Source organism: Puma concolor, chromosome A3 (genome assembly GCF_028749965.1).
Source record: "Puma concolor isolate L17-30 chromosome A3, mPumCon1.1.hap2, whole genome shotgun sequence".
Classification (NCBI taxonomy): domain Eukaryota; kingdom Metazoa; phylum Chordata; class Mammalia; order Carnivora; family Felidae; genus Puma; species Puma concolor.
The window spans coordinates 92,025,489-92,048,550 of NC_141669.1; the positions used below are offsets into that span (position 1 = coordinate 92,025,489).

The window sequence follows — 23,062 nt, forward strand, 5'->3', positions numbered from 1 at the left end:
TACTTTTTAATTCCCTCTTTAACTTCTTGCTTAGTCCATTCATTCTTTAGTATGATGTTCTTCAATCTCCAAGTATTTGTTACCTTTCCAAATGTTTTCTTGTGGTTGATTTTGAGTTTCATAGCGTTGTGGTCTGAAAATATGCACGGTATGATCTCGATCTTTTTGTACTTACTTAGGGCTTATTTGTGTCCCAGTATATGTTTTATTCTGGAGAATGTTCCATGTGCACTGGAGAAGAATGTATATTCTGCTGCTTTAGGATGAAATGTTCTGAATATATCTGTTAAGTCCATCTGGTCCAGTGTGTCATTCAAAGCCATTGTTTCCTTGTTGATTTTTTGATTAGATGCTCTGTCCGTCACTGTTAGTGCGGTGTTGAAGTCTCCTACTATTATGGTATTACTAACAATGAGTTTCTTTATGTTTGTGATTAATTGATTTATATATTTGGGTGTTTCCACATTTGGCGCATAAATGTTTACAATTGTTAGGTCTTCTTGGTGGATAGATCCCTTGATTATGATATAATGCCCTTCTGAATCTCTTGATCCAGTCTTTATTTTGAAGTCTAGATTGTCTGATATAAGTATGGCTACTCTGGCTTTCTTTTGTTGGCCATTAGCATGATAGATGGTTCTCCATGCCCTTATTTTTAATCTGAAGGTGTCTTTAGGTCTAAAGTGGGTCTCCTGTAAATAGCATATAGATGCATCTTGTTTTCTTATCCATTCTGTTACCCTATGTCTTTTGATTGGATCATTGAGTCCATTGACCTTTAGAGTGAGTACTGAAAAATATGAATTTATTGCCATTATGATCCTTTCTAATCTTTGTTGCTATATATATATATATATATATATATATATATATATATATTTCTCCCATTTTTCTCCCAAGAGTCCCCCTTAAAATTTTTTGCTGGGCTGGTTTAGTGGTCACAAATTCCTTTAATTTTTGTTTTTCTGGGAAACTTTTTATATCTCCTTCTATTTTGAATGACAGCCTTGCTGGATAAAGAATTCTTGGCTGCATATTTTCCTAGTTGAGCACACTGAATATATCCTGCCACTCCTTTCTGGCCTGCCAAGTTTCTGTGGATAGGTCTGCTGCAAACCTGATCTGTCTCCCCTTGTAGGTAAGGGACTTTATTTCCCCCGTGCTGCTTTCATGATTCTCTCATCTGAGTATTTTGTTAATTTGACTATGATATGCCTTGTTGATGGTTGTTTTTTTTTTGTTTTTTTTTTTTTAATCTAATGGGGGTTCCCTGTGCTTCCTGGATTTTGATGTCTGTGCCTTTCCCCAGGTTAGGAAAGTTTTCCCTATGATTTGCTCACATAACCCTTCTAACCCTATTTCTCTCTCTTCCTCTTCAGGGATCCCTATGATTCTGATGTTGTTCCTTTTTAATGAGTCACTGATTTCTCTAATTCTTAAATAGTGATCTTTTGCCTTAATCCCTCTCTTTTTTTCTGCTTCATTATTCTCTATAAGTTTGTCCTCTATATCACTGATTCTCTGTTTTGCCTCATCCATCCTTGCCGCCACTGCATCCATCCGTGATTGCAGCTCAGTTATAGCATTTTTAATTTCATTCTATTTTTTACTTCTTTTATCTCTGTTGAAAGGGATTCTAGTCTATTTTTGACTCCAGCTAGTATATCTTATTATCATGATTCTAAATTCTGGCTCAGACATCTTGCTTGTATCTGTGTTGGTTAAATCCCTGGCTGTCGTTTCTTCGTGCTCTTTCTTTTGGGGTGAATTCCCTTGTTTTGTCATTTTGAAGGGAGAAAAGGAATTTTTGAGGTAGAAAAATTAAAGTTAATAAATTAAAATTAAAAATTTGAAAAAGCACACACACACACACACACAAATCTAATAAATGATGCTAGATCCTAGGTGTGTTTTCGTCTGGGTGTTGAAAGTCATTTGACAGATTAGAGAAAAAAAAGGGGGAAAAAAAAAGGAAATCGTTTGAGAATTTGAAAAAATGAATACACTGAAGTAGACTACAATGACATGATGTGCGTAAAATAGAATTTGAAAAATCTTACACAAAGGTAAAGAATATAGTAGGAAAAAAATTAAAGAAAAATATTTGTAATAATAATGATTTTTTTCTCTTTCTGTATTCAACAAAAAGAAACAAAAAAGAGAAAAAAGAGAAAAAAAGAAATCATTTGCAAATTTGAAAAAGTGAATACACTGTAGTAGACTAAAATAAAATGATGGAAGTAAAATAGAATTTGAAAAAAATTTACATAAAAGCAAAAAATATAGTAAAAAAATTAAAGAGCAATATTTTTAATAGAAATTTAAAGTAAAAATAAAGTTTTTCACTTTCTGTATTCAAGAAAAAGAAAAGAAACAAAAAAGAGAAAAAAGAAAAAGAAAAAAGAAAACAAGGAAATCATTTGAAAATTTGAAAAGGTGAATACACTGAAGTAAACTAAAATAGAATGATGGAAGTAAGATAGAATTTGAAAAAAAATTACACAAAAGTAAAAAGTAGAGTAAAAAAAATAAAGAAAAACATTTTTAATAAAAATTAAAAATAAAAATGAATTTTTTCTCTTTCTGCTGGACTCTGTGGTTCAGGTTGTGCAGATTGTTGTGTTAATCCTCCAATAAGTTTTCTAGGTGTGTAGGATGGTTTAGTGTTGGTCTGGCCGTATTTCATGGATGTGAGACACACAAAAAACTTCCATGCTGTTCCACCATCTTGACTTCTCCTCAACATTTTATTTTTAAGTAATCTCTACACCCAACATGGGGCTTGAATTTACAACCTTGAGATCAAGAGTCACATGCTCTACCCATTGAGCCAGCCAGGTGCCCCAAGTTTTGTTTTTTTCCCTGAAGTAGATTTTTTCAACTTTGGGCATCATAAGTTATTATTAAATTTGAATAAAAAAGGCCAAAATTAGTGGAATTTTACTTTTGTTACTGCAGCATCCGTCAATATTGTATTTCACATAATAATTCCTAATAGCTTATTTCCTCTGTTACTTCTACCACCTTCTATCTGATAACAGCTTTCCCCCAGCCAGAGTTTAGCACCTCAGAAATAAAACAGAAAGAAAATGCTGCTACATTTAAGGATAGAAAATGCTATCCTTACAACACATACATATATATACACATATATACGTATATATATATATATATATATATATATATATATACACACACACACACACACACACATATGTATATATATATACACACATATATGTATATGTGTGTGTGTGTATATATATACACACACGTATATATATGTGTGTATATATATACACACACACACATATATATGCACTATAATTGGTTATAATGTATAACAAATAATATTTTGCTTATTTTGTATTTTTTTCTCAGTTCATGATATTCAGAACCAGTGGTTGCCTCTCACTTGATCCTTTGCTTAAACAGACTTTGCTATGTCTCAGATGCTGCCTCCTATTGATAAAACTCTTTTTGGACTGCATTAATGGCCAAGCTCCCAATTTTGTTCTCTGGGTGAAGTCTTGGAAGTTGTTTCTGTGAGTCTAGCAGAGAAAGCTACTAGAAGGGCATCATGTCACTCATGCTACACCTGCTGCTTTTACAGCTGCTGGTAGGTGAAAGGGGGAGGGGCCCCCATGTCTCTGCCTATAATCCCCAGTTATTCATTCTTCCCTGGTTCTTACTCTCTGTACCACTGCTCAAAGAATCCTCCTACCCACAAGTTTAATGAATATCAGGCAGATAAGAAAACAACAATTGGGAAGGAGAAAAGACAAACAGAAAGTAGTTATGCAACATCCATACAAACTTCGTATCATATAGAAACAGGTTTTCCTTACTTTGAGTAAGTCATGATATAAAAAGCACTATACTAAGAACCAGGAAAAAAGGGATTAGCTCCAGCTTTGCTACTAAATGTTTACATAACCTTGGGCAAGTTGCTTATGAGAGTGGAATTATTAATTAAGCAGTTAAGCAAGAGAAACTTTAAGGTAGGTGCTTTTCAGCTCCATGATATGTACCTCTTGGCCCATGAGTCTTGGGTTTCATGGGATTAGATACAGCTTTTCCAAAAGGTGGTGAAAAATCTCACATTGATCATAATATGCTAGGTTTAATTTCAATAAAATATATATTTATCAATGGTTTATTATTGTAAGACACTATGTTAGGTGCTTGCTGGAAATAAAAAGATGCATTTCTAATATTAAAGGTCAAATCAATGAGAAGGAAAGCAATTACATAAGTCACTGTAATAGCAGTTGGACAATAAACATACCAGAAAGTCATGGTCATGTGAAACCAGAATCTGATATTTCAAAATGAGCTAAAGGCAATTGAGAAAAGATATAAATTATGAGAGAAAAACATATATCAGAACTGGCGAACAAATCAGAAGCAATGTAATTTGTGAATAGAAAGAGATGTGAACAGAACTTGGAAAAATTAAAAATAAAGTAATTTCAGAAATCAAGGCTAAAGCAGAAGGGAGACATGAGTGAATAAGCACAGTGGGTCACACCTTAAAGGAAAGAGAATATGGAAAATAAAAAAAATGTGTTAAATTTAAAAAGCATGAATACTTTAGTTTATATAAAATTCAAGAGCAGACAGTTTTGTATTACAGAAGAAAAGGCAAGGTTGTCTGGCTCAGGGTGGGAAGAGCTCTGCATGGACAGGGCATGGGGGACATGCCCAGGTGATGCACACACACTCCGTCTTGGGGGAGCAGAGGTTGCACAGACATATGCATTTTCCAGAGCTGATCAAACTGTAACACAAAAGACCTGCATTGCACTGTGTGCATTTGAAGTGCTGAAAACATTTTGAAAGAAAGTAACAAATATAGAATAAGGAAAGCACCATATGTATATAAAGGGAGGCCTTAGAGTAGAAAATAATGGACACAAATACTATAAAACTATGATTTAAGAAAATTTTCCTGTAATTAATGTTGAAAGGGTACACTAAGTACCTGGGAAAACTGACCCAGAATGACCAACTCCAATATAAATTATAGTAAATCTACTAAACTTTAAAGGAAAACAAATATAAAAACACCTTTGGTTATCCAGAAATTAAAAAAACAGAACAGCCTGAGCCACTAAAAAAGATAAGAAAACCAGATTATCATTAGACTTGTCAACAAAAATGCTTAATAACAGAAGCCAGTGGAGTGAAGTACTGGATACTCAATGTACTAAAACGTGCATCAAGGATTTTATATCTAGCCAAACTGACCTCCAGGTTTAAAGGCTGTAGGTAAGCTAACAAAGAACCACAGAAATGTTCACACAAGATCTTCCTGTGGAATCTAAATGAATATAAGCTACAATCAAAATGACCAGCAGATGTTACATAAGGGCTAGTAGCTATTGATGGCTGTGAGCAGGACAAAAATAAGGACAATGGGACATTACATGCTTTCTGTTGGAAATGCATGCCATCACCCATTATAAAGGAAATTTCCAACTTTTAATGTTTGTGAGCCCTGCTCCTGGGCTCCCGGGGAAGCTATAATTTAACATTTACCAAGGGCAAAATGACTTGGCAAAACCTCAAAGCATGTGCTCTATTTCTGCCTCCAGAACACATTGTACATCTGCTTTGTTACAAAAAAAGTAAAATAAATAAATAACCAAAAGGAGTATTCCAAGCATAAATATAAAACACACACACACACACACATATCCTCCCTAGTTCCCATAAGATTAGAGTTCTACAGCCTTACACATACTAAACACATAAGATAAAGTCTATACTTTTCTGGAATGTCCTTTGTCATGATGATTTGTAACTCTTTATGTAAAAACATGTATAACCCTGCACCAACCATTCTTTCCCCAGATCACTCTCTTCTTTATGAAGATTGTATATCCCTGGCAGCTGTCCTCACTTGGACTCAAATAAAACTCTTTTCCTTTCTCTTTAAAATGTTTTAAAAGCTTTGTTCATTTTGGGTCAACACCCACAAAAGTCTTCTTGCCAAAACAAAGCAAAATGAAACAAAACATAGCCTTATTTTCATCAAATCTCTGTACCTAACTACCAATTATAGGAAATTCAGAGGTTAGGGGAACATGCCAAATGACAACATAGCTGTATGCAATCAGTAAAATCCAGAATGTGGACAATCTACAGGAAGAATGACCAGAAAATTTAAGAATTAAGAAACAGAGAGAGAGAGCGAGAGAGCACACACATGCAATGAATAAAGAAAGATTCTATGTACTAAAGAGACTCAGAAGATATAGCAACTAGTTGAATATATTAATCTTATTTGGATCTAATCAAACAAATGAACTGACATGTTTTATATGTACATATGTATGTACATGTATATGTATACACATATGTATACACAGAAACATTCATACTCATATTTATATACAACATCTCTACATTTATGCATATATTCACAAACATGTTGAGACTTTGGAGAAATGAGAGCATTAGCTAGGTAGTTGATGACACTGAGGAGTTCTTGTAATTTTTTTTAGGTATTTTTAATTTTTGAAGGTATATGATGAGGATTAAAAAGAGCTACCTAAAAAAAAGAGCTACCAACTTCTAGAGATTCATACTGAAATATTTACAGATTTAATAAAGGATGTGATGGCTGGGATTTGTTTAAAAACCATCTGTTTTGGGAAGAGGAGTGGGTGGAGTACAAAGAAAACAGGTTGGCCATGGGTTGATAATCAGTGAAGTTGGTTGGTGTGAACATGGGGTCCGTTGTCTACTTCTCTCCACTTTCATCTGGGTTTGAAATTTTCTATAACAAAAAGTTTTGTTTTGTTTTGTTTTCTTTAAATCAACAGGTGAAGATATAAGAAAGATGTTCTAGGTAGAGTGAAGTGCATGAGACCAGGCAAAGTGGCAGGGACATGTACGGGTGGTGTTGGGGCAATTCTGGCAGAGTAGGGCCAGGAGATAAGTTAAAGGGGGCAGAGGCTTTATTACAAGGATCTTGAATGCTAATGTACAGAAAAACTTTGCTTTGACAATGGGCATTGTGGAAGAAAGGCCCTTGAGTGGAATATGACAATTTCAGAGGCAGGTGGGTCTGCGGACAGCATGGGGTGTGGGTGGAGGAGAAAACACTGCCAAACGGGGGGCCTGGTTCTGATGCACAGAACACTGTGTGCACGTTCAGCCAGCCTCAGTGCAGTGGGGAGGGACCAAAGCCCTGCAGGAACCTTTAGGGTGGCATGAGCCATGAGAGCACTATGATTCCTGAGTTTTGCGTATTCCATCTCTGACAAACCGATCATAAAGAGGTCACATGAGTAGTGACATCAGTGGCCAGAGCATTCTCAACCACCAGTTCCTGTGCTGCTGTCACAGCAGATGATGGAGGCCTTCCCGAGGAGCACAGGTACTTAGAGACCCTGCTAGAAAGCATGTGCTCTTCACAGTGAGTACTTCCTATTTAACTGTGGGGGTCTGTGTGGGGGTGTCTGGAAGGTAGGGGTGACAAACACAGGTGACCTGTGTCCCTCTCACTTACTCATCATAAGTACAACCATTCTTCCAGCTGTGGGTAGTTTTTCACTTTTCAGAAGACTGTGTTTAGGTAGGACTGTGGATGACAAATGGGGTTTCTAACACTGAGATGGCCTGAGACTGACTCCCAGAAGCAGGGGGAGAGCTCTGGGCTAGGGACACAGTGCTCAGAGCACAGCCCCCATGACCCAGGAACACTGAGATGGGGCCCCCAGGGCCCTGAGAGACAGGGCAGCTGGAAACCTCACTTGCTCAGGGGTCTCTGAGGATCACAAGCTGAGTACTAAGTGCAGCTCATTCACTGGTTTGGAGGCAGAGTGGGGCTCAGCCGGGAGGAGATGAAGGCAACAACAGCTGGCCTCAACATCTATTGCCCCTCAGGTCCAAGAGACAGGATTTACCCAAAACCATTTCTGAATAATTCATGGAAAAAGAGCTGTGAACAGCCTCCCAGACAGAGAATCCACCCAGGAAGAGAAACAGCTAAAGCAGGTAATAATGAGGAAGGTGGGGGCACAAAAGTTGGGAGCAGGGCTCAGGATAGAGTTCTTGGTCCTCCTACTCTTTGTGTGTGTGTGTGTGTGTGTGTGTGTGTGTGTGTGAGTTGGTGTTTCATTCTTGGTGCTTCTGTTGACAACAAACTAAATTTCAAAATCACTTTTCATACAGGTCATCCCTTCAGAAGCCATTCTCAACTTTTACTACACCCCTCTGTCCCCTGCAATCACCAGTTCTGTTATACCTGACACATCCCTCAGATTCAGGCCACCCAGAGAGCCCTCTTCAGCTGGTGGTCAGATCAAAGGTGTCCACGTTACTGCCCCTGGCCCCCAGACCTGGCAGGGTGCACCGCCATCCGGCTTGGGGGCAGCCACTGGCCCCTGACACCTGCTGCCTCTGCCCATGCTGAATTGTTTCCACGTTGCCATTTCTAATTTTTCAAAAGACATGGTAAATAGAAATGTTTATGAAAAATCTCCCAAAATTATTCACGTTGTTGCGTTTTTGTAGAAAAACTATGAATGGTGCTCTCTGAGTGGACAGATACTGTTGCTCACCAAGTCCCTCCCCAGGGTCATTGGTGTGAGGGCCAGGATTACACTGGGGCTTGTGATTATATCTCTCTGGAGAGGGTCATGTAGGCCCACTGTCCACACTGCAGACTTCAGGTTGGACTACATGGCCTGATGCCCCATGTCTCATTTTCCTGAAGACAAATTTATGCTCTGAGCTGGTGTCTGCATGTGCTGAGCCCACTGCGTCTATCTCATTCTCCTGTCCCTCCTCTCTTGTCCCTGGCTTTCTGCTCACTCCAGAAGCAGTCTTTGCTACACATCACCTCCCCCACGGAGCAATGTCTAGGTCAGACATCTGTGACAACACCTGCCATGCTCCCTCTGGGATTTACGTGGGACAGGGCTTTGCCTCAACTGGTTTGCAAGTTCCTCCAGGTCAGGAACCAGTTCTACCATCCTTGCAACTCAGAAGATGCGTCCTGGATCATCCATCAAGTCCACGAGGGCTTGATGATAGCTAATGATGTTTTGCTACTATAGGCTACAAATGAACCCTCAAATACATGTGACAAGAACTGCACTGATGAAAATAAAACATTCTTTTTTTTATCAATTAAGGGAAATTATCTGTTTAGCCATTAGCCTAGAGAGGTGGGTCATTTAAAAGCTCACCTGTGTTAGATTCAGTTATTGAATGCTATGACTTTTTTTTGATTCACAAATAATCTTTTTACTTAGGAAGAAGCTATTCCAGCCAGAAATTCTATATCATATAGGGAGAGAGCATATTTCCATATATGTGGTGATGAGGGTTGGACTTTCAACAAGCAATTTCCCAGTACTTCCTTTGGCACAAATAGCAAGCACTTTGTTCTCATCTAGAAAGTTTGTGCACATGAGCCAGTGGTAAATCAGCAAACTACTATGATCCTGCTCCCAAACAGGTAATTATTCCCATCCCATCATTATTTTAATTAAAGAGAATGATGTCTACAGATAATAGAAGCACTTTTTCCACATGAGTCTGGATCCTGAAGGCTTTCTAACCTGGACCAGCAAATGTTCCCCACCCCAAGTGACAGTGATCTCTCAGTGCAACTGAAATTCACCCTGGGGTTGGAGAATCAGGCTCCAGGGGGACAAAAGCCAGATCTCCAGAGCAGAGGTAGCCTCAGCCCCTAATGCAACATCACCTGAAAAGTTTCAAAACTTCCTCCCCCAAAACCAGAAAGGAAGGAAAACGGCATGTATCCAGCACTAGCACATGGTACGCACGTACCAGGGACTTCCATGCATCCACCTGACAGACATTTTGTGGGCACAGGAGAAAAACTGTCTTTGAATAAGCACTAAAGTATACCCAGTACTCTAGACAAGGAGAAGCCTTCCTTTTGTGAATACACAAGAAACTGGGTGCAATAACCTGGCCAGGGGATTGGAAAAGAGCCTCCTGTGGAGGTGTCATTAAAGATAAGACCTAAAGGGTGAGGAGGACTTCAGGGTCAAGATGGGAGGAAAGTGTTTCTAGCTGTCAAATGCTTTAGGGCTCTGAGGCAGGGAACAAGCAGCACAAAGGGCAGTGTAGCTGGATGGAGCAGAGGTCTGGGAGAGACAAGAGGGTGGGAATGGTGGCAGGAGCACTGGAGCCTGTCCTAACAACCTCAAGCATCCAGTGAGGAGCAGCAGGATGGAAAGGAGGAGCCTTCATATGTGTATCTGAGAGGGCTGGAGGCAGGAATCCTGACTGAGGTGCTGGTGGCTAGACTTCGAGAAGGCCCATGAATGGAGAGATGTGTGCAGTCCAGGAGGCAAGTAGGAGGCAGAGTCAATAGGCCTGGGTGCTCTCTTGAATATGTATAATGAGGCAGAGGAGTGGAGAATGTGCAGATGAAGCACCCCTCCTTCTGACCTAGGCCCCTGGTGGACGAGATATCACAAAAGTAGGAAACAATGGGTAAGGGATGGATTTGGAAAAGTTGAGGGATGATGATGATGAGTTCACATATACCACGTGAGCTAAATCCATGGGTGCCCCTGCTCCTACCCCTGTCCTGAGTCCCACCATTCCAGGAACTGACCATGCTATCTTGGCTGTCACAGGCCAGATCAGAGGGGTTAAGGCCCCTGGTGCAGCTTCCATTAATGAGAGATGGGAAGTTGATGGATGAATGCCCTGCCTCTTTGTCCCTTAGTGGGACAGTCTGAGGCAGGTGTTCTGCATACTCTATTAAGGCCCCAGAAGGACTGCCCCCTCGATTTCCCAGAGATTATCTTACTGGGCAACATGACATTTGTTGGCACCTCCCCTAACCATCTCGTTTCCCTTCTCTGGTACTGGTGCTCTTGAATTCTTGTCTTGGGACCTGCTTCTTAGAAAAGGAACCCAAGGCATCAGACTAATATCCCACAAGCCTGTGAGGTGCTAGCACCATTTCTATAGAGAAAAGGGAACCAAGTAAACCAGCTTATATGTCTACAAGCTCACAACACTATGATATTATTGAATGACTGAACTCGGTTCTCTTGTCAGAACTTAGAGAAGAGGTACCTATTTGCCTTAACATACCCAAACAGAAGCCATCTAAAGAGATGGAAACCCTCCTAGGCCAGCCACAGCAAAGGATAACATACTGGCTTAGATGAACATTTTATTGATAAATACTGTTTATTTTTAATTTTATTTATTTAAGTTTATTCATTTTTTTTTTTTTGAGAGAGAGAGAGAGCACACAAGCAAGGCAGGGACAGAGAGAGAGGGAGAGAGAGAATCCAAGCAGGCTCCACGCTGTTAGTACAAGTCCAACATGAGGCTCAATTCTATGAAGAATGAAATCACGATCTCAGCAGAAATCAAGAGTTGGATGCTTAATCAACTGAGCCACCCAGACACCCCGGATTAACACATTTTAAAACAAAAATTAAAAACAAGCCTATGAGACTGTTAATTCTCTTTGAAAATTCATAAGCTGCCTTATTCCAGGGACAGGGTGTGTGGGGTCATACAAGCTTCATGCCCTTGGTCCCCAAGAGAGTGATTCCTCACTACTAATTGATAAATTGGCAATGTGGGTCCATAGAGCAGTCTCAGGTAGGATAATATAAGCCTGCCCTCTAAAAGATGGATTCTCTCACAATGAGTTGGGGATCAGGTTTTCTGGCCTCTAATGCACAGGTTAAGACTGATTCACCAACTCTTCACCAAGAAAAATAAAGCCCCCAGCAGCCTCAGCAATTCCGGGGTCATGTCTCTGGTGGTGTCTTTCAAATTCTACAAGATCCTAAATCCTAACAGTGAATGATCTAAATACATACAGAGAGGATACTCCAGTGAGACAAAGGAATAGGTAGGATTTGAACCCAGGTATATCTGTGTCCAGGTGGAGTCATAGTGATGCATCACCTGAGAAGCTGGGAAGCATTTCAGACTGTGGGCCTGCATCATCAGCTCTCACATCTGAAGAATATGCAATATTTCAGGAAGATCCTGGTTCTGTTGCTCTTTTTTGTTTTCATTAGTAGTTTCATTCATTTAAAAAATAATTATTCAGATATATTGCACACTATAAAATTCACTACCTTTTAAAGTGCATAATTCTGTGGCTTGTAGTATATTCACAGAGTTGTGCAAGCCTCACTGTTATCTGATTCCAGAATATTTTCATCATTTCATATCCATTAGGCAGTCCCTCCCCTCCCCCATTCCTCCCTTCCCCGGCCCCTGGCAGCCACTAATCTACATTCTGTCTCTATGGATTTGATTATTCTGGACATTTTACATAAATGGAATCATGCAATATGTGGTATTTGTGTCTGCCTTCTTCCACTTAGCATAATGCTTTCAATGTTGCTGTACGTATCAGCACTTCACTCCTTTTATGCCTGAATAATAATCCATTTTAGGGATATACTGCATTTTATTTATTGCTTTCATTGGGGTATGGTTGTTACCACTGAGCTCCTATGTGCTACTGGGCTAACTCTTATTGCATCTCTCTTATTGAATGGTTGATAAAATAGTGCATTATTTTTCTGGCAAATATATAGTGAAAATGAAATTGTCTTAAGAACAAAACAAAACAAAACAAAACAAAACAAAACAAAAACCTTCAGTCTGCCCCTCTGCAGGAAAAGGCATTTCATGTATGGCTGGGAACACAGAGTGACAGGTGCCATAGATGTTTGGTAAGTAGAGATGGAGTCTCTCAAACACTAGCTGGACCAGAGAAGTCCCACTGACAGGCAGGCCATGTGACCTGCTAATGGAGAAAACACTGCAGGCTGAGTCTGCCTCCTCCCTGTGAAATGGAATACTCAGATACCCAAACACAGCAGATGCTTAGGTATATCAGAGTTTCAAGTCAGAATAAGGCAGCCCATGCTGCAGCCAAAGCCTCCCTCTTCCTCACTAAGAACAGGATCTGAGCAATTTTATGTTCTGTCTGCTTCTAGCCCCTACAACATACACCCTTTTTAAAGAATTCTAGCATGCTCCACCAGGAATTACGTACTATCAATACAGCAGAATTACACATGGACCTATCCGTGGAGAAATTGGGATTGTCTCTAATGTTTAATAGATGCTTTGCTCTGAGGAAATAACTAGAAAAAATCAAATATAAATTTTGGGAACCAGTGTTGTAAGTATAGTGATTTCCAAACAAAGGCATCAACACAGAAGCAGAGACAAACGGAAGTACTCTGTCTCGTATTTTTCTTTTTTCTGAGTCTGTGAACAATTCTATATGTTTGATGATTCTGTCTCCTGCCCCACCCCACCTCCACACACACCCCTCCCACAGGAAGATTGAACCATCTGCACTGTGGGCTTAGGATATGTTTAGTGTGGAGTAGAAGGAGTTTTACAAAGCAGTATCTAATATCTGTACTTCTGTGGCTGATTAAGAACCTTTATATGCCAAGGATTTTGTGTAGTAACAGTTACATTTAACACATAAAACAACCTTTAGAGCAGCATCTCCAAGTAAAAACGGAACAGAGCAAACTATGCAACTGATGTGGAAAATTAACTAATTAGCAGATTAGTTTAGCCAGAACGCTTGGGATGTGTGACAGGCATGGATTGCTCCTAACACTTTTAATCCCTTCTCATACAGCTCAATTAAGGAAACCATTAGGGCACCAGGTGCTGGGTCTTCCCTAAACCCCAGCACTGTTAGAAGCCTTTTGTGTAAACAGAAATACTTCCCTCCTGCTAAGCAAATGATGTATGTGTTTCCGCCAGTGCCCAAGTGTTGAGAGAAAAGAGCTGCTTGCAAATCCTCATTAAAACAATTAAAGTTTGCCTTTGGCAGAAACTCATAGAAAAGCCTGTGATTTGGCAGTGGAGACAGTTAATGAAGCATTCAGAACCAGATCAGTTATTGTTATTTAACATTTAAATGGAACATTACAATTGCAAAATGCTGCATCATCGAACTTATCACTTTTGGTGACCTGGGACTTCCTGTGCACAAAGCCAATCCAAACTTCTGGTGAGCAAGGCTTTGTTACCATACCTCTGGGAAAGGATCCGCAGGAATTTTAAATCTTATTCATTAATGGTCAGAGAAGTGCAGAGGAAATGCTGTGGTACTGGAAATAAGAAAAACTTGTGTATTAGGGCCACTGCTGCCTATAAAATTCTGCCAACTTGCTTTAGTTTTGTGAAATTCCATCTCAGTTTTAAGAAAGATGTGGGAAGTGACTTCTTCACCAACAGAACCTACATACCCACTTCTACCAATTCCACCACTTTAGGAACATCCTCATCCTACAATCACTACCAGTACCTTCACTGCCACCACTTTACCACTACCACCATCATCACCACCACCATCATCTTCATGACCACCCATCATCATCACCACCACCACCACCACCACCACCACCACCACCACCACAATCTGCATACCACTTCCATCACCACTACCTTCAGCACCATCATCAATACTACCATCATCTCCATCACCACCATCACCACCTCTACCTTCACCACCTTCTTCACTACTACCTTCACAACCTTTATCACTACCACTGTCATCACGGCCACCATTACCACCACCATCATCATCATTCTCAACACTATACTACCACCAGGAACTGGCAAACTAGCCCACAGGACAAATCCAGCTTGTTTGTATTGCCCAAAAGCTAAGAATGATTTTTGTAAATTTTCAAGTGGCTGAAAAGAAGTATTTTCCAACACACATGAAAACCATAAAATATTCAAATGTCAGTGTCCATAAATCAATTTTTATTGAATCACATCCAAATTCATTCATTCATATGTGCCTATGGCTATTCTGCACTAAAAAGGCAGAGTTGAGTAGTTGTGCAGAGGCCATATGGCTTGTAAAGCCTGAAATATTTATTATCTGGCTTTTCACAGAAAAAGTTTACTAATTCCATAACCCCTCCAATATCACCATCACCACCACCCACAATCAGTACCATCATGCCACCACCATTAACACCACCACTATCATCAACACAAATAATGCCACCTCTACCATTACCATCAACAGCAGTGACACCCCCACCTCCAACTCAAATACCACTCTATGGTTTGGAGATATACAGGCTGCCCATGTGATCAACGAATTCAATGAGAAGACTGAAATGTGGACACAGACTCAAGCAAGAATTCTTCCTCCCCATCAGTGAGTGACAGAGACAGAAAGCCTTGAAGGTATTCTTGTCTCTAAAATTCTTGTGGGTAACCCGATGCTTCTAGAGGGTGCTAGGATGACTTTATCTCTGAGAATTTCTAACCACAAGTCTGCACTCACACTCAGATTTCCCACTCTCAATGTGCCTTGAAAAATGCAATTGAACTCTTATTTTGGAGAGTTTGGGGCTGAAACCTCACACCTGGATTCTTGGCAGAGGCAAATGCAAATCCTTTCTGGAAGAATGTGTTAAAGACAGGCTTCAGAAGATGTCGATAGACAATGTTAAAAGAAACCTCAGTTTGAAATTAAACACATAAGGAAATAAGTCACAATTAGTAAGGGTGAGCAAAATTACCCAAATTAGGTCTCAATGACTGCAGCTATTGATATTATCAGATAAAGGTTATAAAATAAATGTGCTTAATATGTTTAAAAATGAAGGACTTACAACTTTAGAAACAAAAAAATACATTTGTCAAATTAAAACCTTAATGGGCAGAGTGTCACTTTTAGCATTAAAGATGACTAGAGGCTCTGAGGGCTTCTCTTACTACAAAATAAGACCCTGGATTAGAATATACTTTGAGATACTGTTCGTTGTGAAGGAAGACATCAAAATTACCATCATCCTATAAAACATTTCTAGAAGGGGCAGAATTACATTGATTTACAATGCCAACGGTAACTGATAGTAAATTATACAGGCTTGGTAGAGAAACAAGAAGAAGAAGTTGAGACTGAACCCTCATTCTCAGCTACGATTCTTCATAAAAGTTCTCAAATTTAACCATGCCTTAGAATCGCCTGGAGGGCTTGTTAAGTATAGATTTCTAGGCTCCACCAACAGTTTCTTATTCACTGTGGAAGGGTATCAAAAATTTTTCATAGCTAAGCAGTTCCTGGGTGATGCTGACGATGCTGATCCAAAGATGACGCTCTGAGAGCTGCCATTCTGTAGGTTCTGACATAGTTTCAAGTAAGTGATGAACCCTGGCTACCAGCAGATATAGATTCAAACCTCTGTGGTGAAAAGATCCCCATATTTAACCACATAATCGAATCACGCAATGAGCTGACAAAGATCAGCATGCACAAAAGACTGCATGCATGTCACTGTGAGTGAGAATCAGTAGGTAAAAAATAGCTTTGGGCAATCAAAGATTTTAGGTAATTAAATCATAAGAATATAGAACAATTATTTATAAAATATTTATGGAAATATAGAAGAGATAGAAATATAAAAATGATTTATAAAATATTTACAGAAACAGATAAATAGAAATATTTAAAAATGAGCAAGTAGCAAGAGACTATAAGTAGAAAAATGAAAATGGATTGAACTTCAAAAACTGAAAAAAAATTCAATTGAAATAAAAATATAAAAGAAGAACTAAAATTTATAGAGCAAAAAGACACAGATGGAGGGAAAAAAAGATAATCTAGAAGGTGGACTCAAGAAAAATATAGGGATACCTCAGAGATATCGTGGGTTTGTTCCAGACCACTGCAAGAAAGTGAATGTGCAATAAAGTGAGTCAAGTGAATATTTTTGTTTCCCAGTGCATACAAAAGTTATGTTTACACTATACTGTAGTCTATTAAGTGTGCAACAGCATTATGTTTAAGCAAACAACAATGTACATACCTTAATTAAACAATAATTTATTGATAAAAAATGCTAACCATAATCTGTGCTTTCAGTGAGTTTTAATCATTTTGCTAGTAGAGGGTTTTGCTTCAATGCTGATGGCTGCTGACTGAACAGGGTGGTGGGTGTTGAAAGCTACGATGGCTGCGGCAATTTCTTAAAATAAGACAACAGTGAAGTTTGTCACATTGATTGACTCTTCTATGAATGATTTCTCTGTAACAGATGATGCTATTTGATAGCATTTTACACACAGAACTTCTAACAACTGGAATCAATCCTCTCAAACCCTGCTGCTGCTTTATCAACTAAGTTTATGTAATATTCTAAATCCTCTGTTGTCATTTCAAAAGTCTTCACAGCTTCTACACCAGGAGTAGTATCCACCTCAAGGTATAACTTTCTTTGTTTATTCAAAAGAAGCAACTCCTTATCTGTGAAAGTTTACCATGAGATTGTAGCAATTCAGTCTCATCTTCAGGCTTCCACTTCTCTCACTGTTTCCTCCACATCTGCAGTCACCTCCTCTGTTAAAAGTCCTGAACCCCTCAAAGTCATCCATGAGAGTTGAAATCAACTTCTAACTCCCAATAATGTTGATATTTTGACCTCTTTCCATGAATCTCACAAATGTTTTTAGTGGCATCTATAGTGATCAAGTCTTTCCAGAAGGTTTGCTATTTACTTTGCCCAGATCCATCAGAGGAATCACCTTCTATGGCAGCTATAGCCTACTGAAATATTTCTTAAATAATAAAACTTAAAAGTTGAAATTACTTCTTGATCCATGGATGTTGGGTGAGCATGCACAAAAACATCAATCTTGTTGTATATCTCCATCAGAGGTCTTGGGTGGTCAGGTGCACTGCCAGTGAGCAATAGTATTTTGAGAGGAATCTTTTTTTCTGAGCAGCAGTTCTCAACAGTGTGTTTAAAATAAACCATGTTGTGAAAGATGTGCTGTTATCCAGGCTTTCTTGTTTCATTTAGATAGAACAAGCAGATTTAGCATAAATCTTAAGGGCCCTAGAGGTGTGGAATGCTAAATGAGCATTGGTTTAAACTTACGTCCCCAGTTGCATTAATAAAGTCAGCCTGACCTTTGAAGCTTTGAAGCCCAGGCATTGACTTCTCCTCTCTAGCTATGAAAATTCTAGATGGCATCTTCTTCCAATAAAATACTATTTTTATCTATATTAAAATATATTGTTATTGGAGCCATCTTTATTAATTATCTTCATTACATCTTCTGGAGAACTTGCTGCAGCTTCTATAGCAATGCTTGCTGCTTCACCTTGCACTTTTACGTTATGGAGACAACTCTTTCTTTAAACCTTATGAACCAACCCCTGTGAACTACAAACTTTTCTTTTGCAGCTTCCTCACCCTCTCAACTTTCACAGAATTTACTTTGCTTTGCTCTGAATTAGGCTTTGGCTCAAGGGAAGATATAATAAAGAAAAAGTTTGAAATATTGTAAGAATTACCAAAATGTGACACAGAGACACAAAATGAGAAAATGGTGTTGGAAAAATGTGCCAATAGACTTTCTTGACAGAGAGTTGGCACAAGCCATCAATCTGTAAAAAAAATGCAGTACCTATAAAGAACAAGAAAATGAGGTATTCTTGTATTCAGAATGTATCATTAGCAGAAAAAAAAAAGATAGAAAAATTGAATTGGTAGTTAAAAGAATGGAGTTTGGAATAAGAAGATTTAACCTACTTCTCGGAGGAGTTCCAGAAAAAGAGAAGAATCTTGGGGAAAAGAGAAGTAATGTTTGAAGGAATGTCACCTATGATATTTTCAGAACTGATAGGTAACAAAAATTTACTGATAAACACCACATCGACATGCTGTCATTAAATTGATGCACACAGAATTGAAAGGCAATCCTAAATGTGGTGAAAGGTAAAGGGAAGATAATTTACACAGCAATAAAGATGAAAATGGTGACAGACATGGACGATCATTGAAGCCAGAGGACGATGGACTAACATCTTCACTATATTGAGATAAATCACCTGTTGACTTTGAAGAGTGTACAACAAAACTATCTTTCACAAAGTGAAATAAGACATTTAAAGATCAATAAAAAAACTGAGACTTAAACCAAAGGAATTTTAATATCTTTTTAAAAATGTTTACTTATTTATTTTTGAGAGAGAAAGAAAGATAGAGAGAGAGCACAAGCAAGGGAGGAGCAGAGAGAGAGAGGGAAACACAAAATCTGAAGCAGACTCCAAGGCTCAGAGCTGTCAGCACAGAGCCTGACACAGGGCTTGAACCCATGAGCCATGAGATCATTACCTGAGCTGAAGTCGGATGCTTAACCAACTGAGTAACCTTTCCTAGTAGTAGTAGTAATACTTTCCTAGTTGGGACCAAAGAAGAATTAAAACAAAATGAAAACTTATTTAGAAATGAATCATACTGAACAACTACACATCAAAACTATATACAATGAAGTATTACTCAGCCACCAAAAAAAAAAAAAAAAAAAAAAAAAAAAGGAAAAAAAGAAATCTTGCCATTTGAAATGATATGGATGGAGCTAGAATGTATTATGCTAAGCATAATAAGTCAATCAAAGAAAGACAAATATCCTATTATTTCATTCATATGTGGAATTTAAGAAGCAAAACAGATGAACATATGGGAAGAGGGGGGAAGAGAATAAAGGGAAACAAACCGCATGAGACTCTAAATGATAGAGAACTGAGGGTTGATGGAGGGAGGTGGGTGGGGGATGGGCTAGATGGGTGATGGGTAGTAAGGATGGGAACTTGTGAGGAGCACTGGGTGTTGTGTAGAAGTGAGGAGTCACTGAATTCTACTCCTGAAACCAACATTGCACTGTATGTTAACTAAAATATTTTTTAAATAATAAAAATTAAAAAAAAGAAAACCAAACCAAACCACACAAAATACGGGTCAAAACCAAGGGATGCAGCTGAAGCAATACAAGAGAGAAACATAGAGGCTTAAATTCATTTATCAGGGAAATAAAGGCCAAAAAGTAAGGGGTTGACATCTAAATAAATACATTAGCTAAAGTAATAGTAAAAGGAAGTAATATATGTGACAGGTGGTAATAAAGCTAAGAGCAGAAACTAGTGAAATAGAAAGCAAAGATACAACATGGAGAAACAACAAAGCCAGAAGTTTGCTCTCTAAAAGCAAGGCTCTAATAAGACTAACCAGAGAGACACAGAATACATCCATAATGGGGCCCTGCTTCTGATGCAAGAGGAAGCACTGAGCACACATTATTTTTCTTCTGTCTCTTGAAGAAGACCTCATTAAAATGTTTGCAAAAGAATAAAAAAAAGATTTTAATAGAAGTGAAAGTAGTAACAAATACTTAACAAGATAAAGACTTAAAAAGCCACAGTAGATGAGGAGTGGTTCAAATTGCTGAAGGAAAGTCAGTGGAAGCTGCAGCCAGGACTTGGTAGGGGAGGTAGATAGTGGCCAAGGGGACAGAGGCATACAGGCTGACATTGAACTTTCCACTACAACAACACATGTTGGAACGACAACCAGCAAATGCCTTGAGAGCTGGAAGAAAAAAAAACTTTTTTTCCTTTTTTTGGTTAACATTTTTAATTAAAAAACTTTTTTATTTGAGTATAGTTGACACACAATGTTACATTAATTTCTGCATGATCTCTCTTACATGTGAAATATAAACAAGTTGAACTCATAAAAGCAGAGAGTAGAATGATGGTTGTCAAGGATGGAAGGTGTGGGGGAAATGGGGAGATGTTGGTTAAAGGTTGCAAAGTTTCAGTTTAGAGCATGAGTAGGTTTTGGAGATCTAAATACAGGGTGGTGATGACAGCTAATGATACTGTATTGTACTTTTTGGAAATTTTCTAAGAAGATAAATCTTAAATCTTCCCAGCATATGTGCGCATATGTGTGCACATGCACACACCATACAAAGGTAACCCAGTAGAGGTGGTGGGTAAGTCATTTAGCTGGACTGTGGTGATCCTTCCACAATGTATGAATATGCAGGCAGAAAACACTTTTTAATTTATGCACCCAACCAAACAATCATTCAAGTGTGAGCAAAAGCAAAAAAAGGAAATCAAACAACAACAACAAATATTTTCAGCACTCATAAAATTTTTCTCACATATACTCTCCCTAATTAAGTAACTTACAAATTCACTCTAGGGAAAAACAAATGATAATGGACACCAAGGAAGTGGATAATCAGGGACAAAAGATACAGTGAATAATTCCGGAAATGAATAAAAAAAAATCCCCGTATGGCAGCTGTCCATCAACAATCTGTCCAATTTATAACAAACATGTGTGGACTTCACAAAGGCCATATTTCTGAGGAGGAAAGATCAACTACAAAGCTGGAAGATACCAGCTATTCTGGGAGGAAGATGCAGGTTTCTTCCCTCAATATTAAAGGAAAGTCATTTAGAAACTCCAGGAAAAAACTCCACACAGCAGAAAAATTGTATAAGAATTCCACGGATCTAAACGCAAAAGCAAAACAAAATTTCCCATTATTTTAAGCAGCTATGAAATATAAAAGAATGCACTTGATCTAGATACTAAAAATATTTTCTTTCTTCTAGTACAGGTGGTCATGATACAGGAAACCAGAAGAGAAGAAATACTGTTTTATCACTACAACTTGGGTTTATAGTCCTAGCATTTATAGAAGCATGATAATAACTGTTTAATAATTTAACATTTGGAATCTATACAATTAAAAAGCAGATTTTAAAGGTTACCAGTCCTGACAAAGTCACCATCAACCCCATGATCATAATTGTCATTTTGACCAGACACCTAAATGCCAGACACTGTGCTAAGATCTTTATGAGGCTTATCATGTTTAATTTTCTAAATAACCCTGTGAAGTAGGTATTGCTGTTACTTCACTTCACTGATGTGCAAACTGGGGCACCAAAAACCTAAGTAACCTGCTCAATGCCTTCCCCCTGTAAGCAGCAGAGCCGGAATCATGTCCGGGAAGTCTGATTTTAGGGTCTGACTCATAGCCATTAAGCTAGACTCACTTCTAATGTAAAAGTGAGGACATAGCCAACCTCCATGGGAAGGTAAATGGGAACAAGGGAAGCAGCGTGAAAAAAAACTGCCACCCACAGCCTCATCCTGCCTCATAGGAAGACAGGATATGGAAGTTTAAGATATAATAGGAACCTATGGGAGAACTCAAAATTATACAACGCCAGAAAGTTAAAGGAGGGGAGGAGATGGGGAATAGTGTTAGTGAACTAAATGCTAACCTTGAGTGACCTAAATTCTACCTTTTCAAAGCAGGAAACCCATTGGACAGAATATAAACTCAACAGATCAAGAAATAACTGGATGAACATAGCAGTCAAGGCATGGCGTAACTGTCAAAAGAGAAAGGTGAAAAGGAGTTGCCTCTGGGAAGCAGGTTGGGGATATGGCACAATATGTTAGGAGTCGAGGTGAGAGGTTTGGAATTTTCATTATTGATTTTTGCATACTACTTAATATTTTACCTGAGCTTCTTATCCTAGTCAAAATAACCACAAACAAAAATATTTTTTTAATCATTTCATCATGGAGAAACTGGAAGCCTCATATATTTCTGGTAGAAATATAAAATGTCATGGCCCCTGTGGAAAACAGCTTGGTGGATCCTTAAACATTAGATATAGAATTTCCAGAAGATCCAGTAGTTCCATTCTGGGTATATACCCCAAAGAACTGAAAGCAAGGTCTCAAAGAGGTATTTGTAGACCCATGTTCATAGCAGCATTATCCACAATAGCCACAAGATGGAAGTGACCTAACTGCCTACCAACAGATTCAGGGATAAACAAAATGTGAGCTACCCATACAATGGAATATTATTATTCAGTTTCAAAAAGGAAGCAACTTATGCTACAACTTGCTATGTAGCACAGCTTATGTAGCAACTTGCTACAATATTGATGAACCGTGAAAATATTATGCTAAGTGAAATAAGCCAGACACAAAACAAATACTATATGATTCCACTTACATGAGGTACCTAGAATAATCAAATTTATAAGACAGAAAACAGAATGGTGGTTGCCTGGGACCAAAGCAAGGGAGAAATGAGTACACAGTTTCAGTTTGAAATGATGAAAAAGTTCTAGAGATGGTTTGTGGGCAAAGTGAATGCACTTAATGTCACTTCACTGTATACTTTAAAATAGCTA

At 38.5% G+C, this 23,062-nt stretch overlaps 1 protein-coding gene across 13 annotated transcripts in view; it reads right to left on the reverse strand.

Annotated features, from left to right (window-relative positions):
• SYNDIG1 (synapse differentiation inducing 1) overlaps nucleotides 1–23,062 on the reverse strand; it is a 186,226-nt gene that overhangs the window by 113,482 nt on the left and 49,682 nt on the right. For 2 of the 13 annotated variants that reach the window (XM_086701538.1, XM_086701541.1), the window contains exon 2: nucleotides 14,048–14,123. The exons of the other annotated variants lie outside the window; for them this stretch is intronic. The gene's annotated coding sequence lies outside the window, so the exon portion shown is untranslated. The remainder of the gene's footprint in view (nucleotides 1–14,047; nucleotides 14,124–23,062) is intronic. 13 annotated transcript variants of the gene reach the window in all.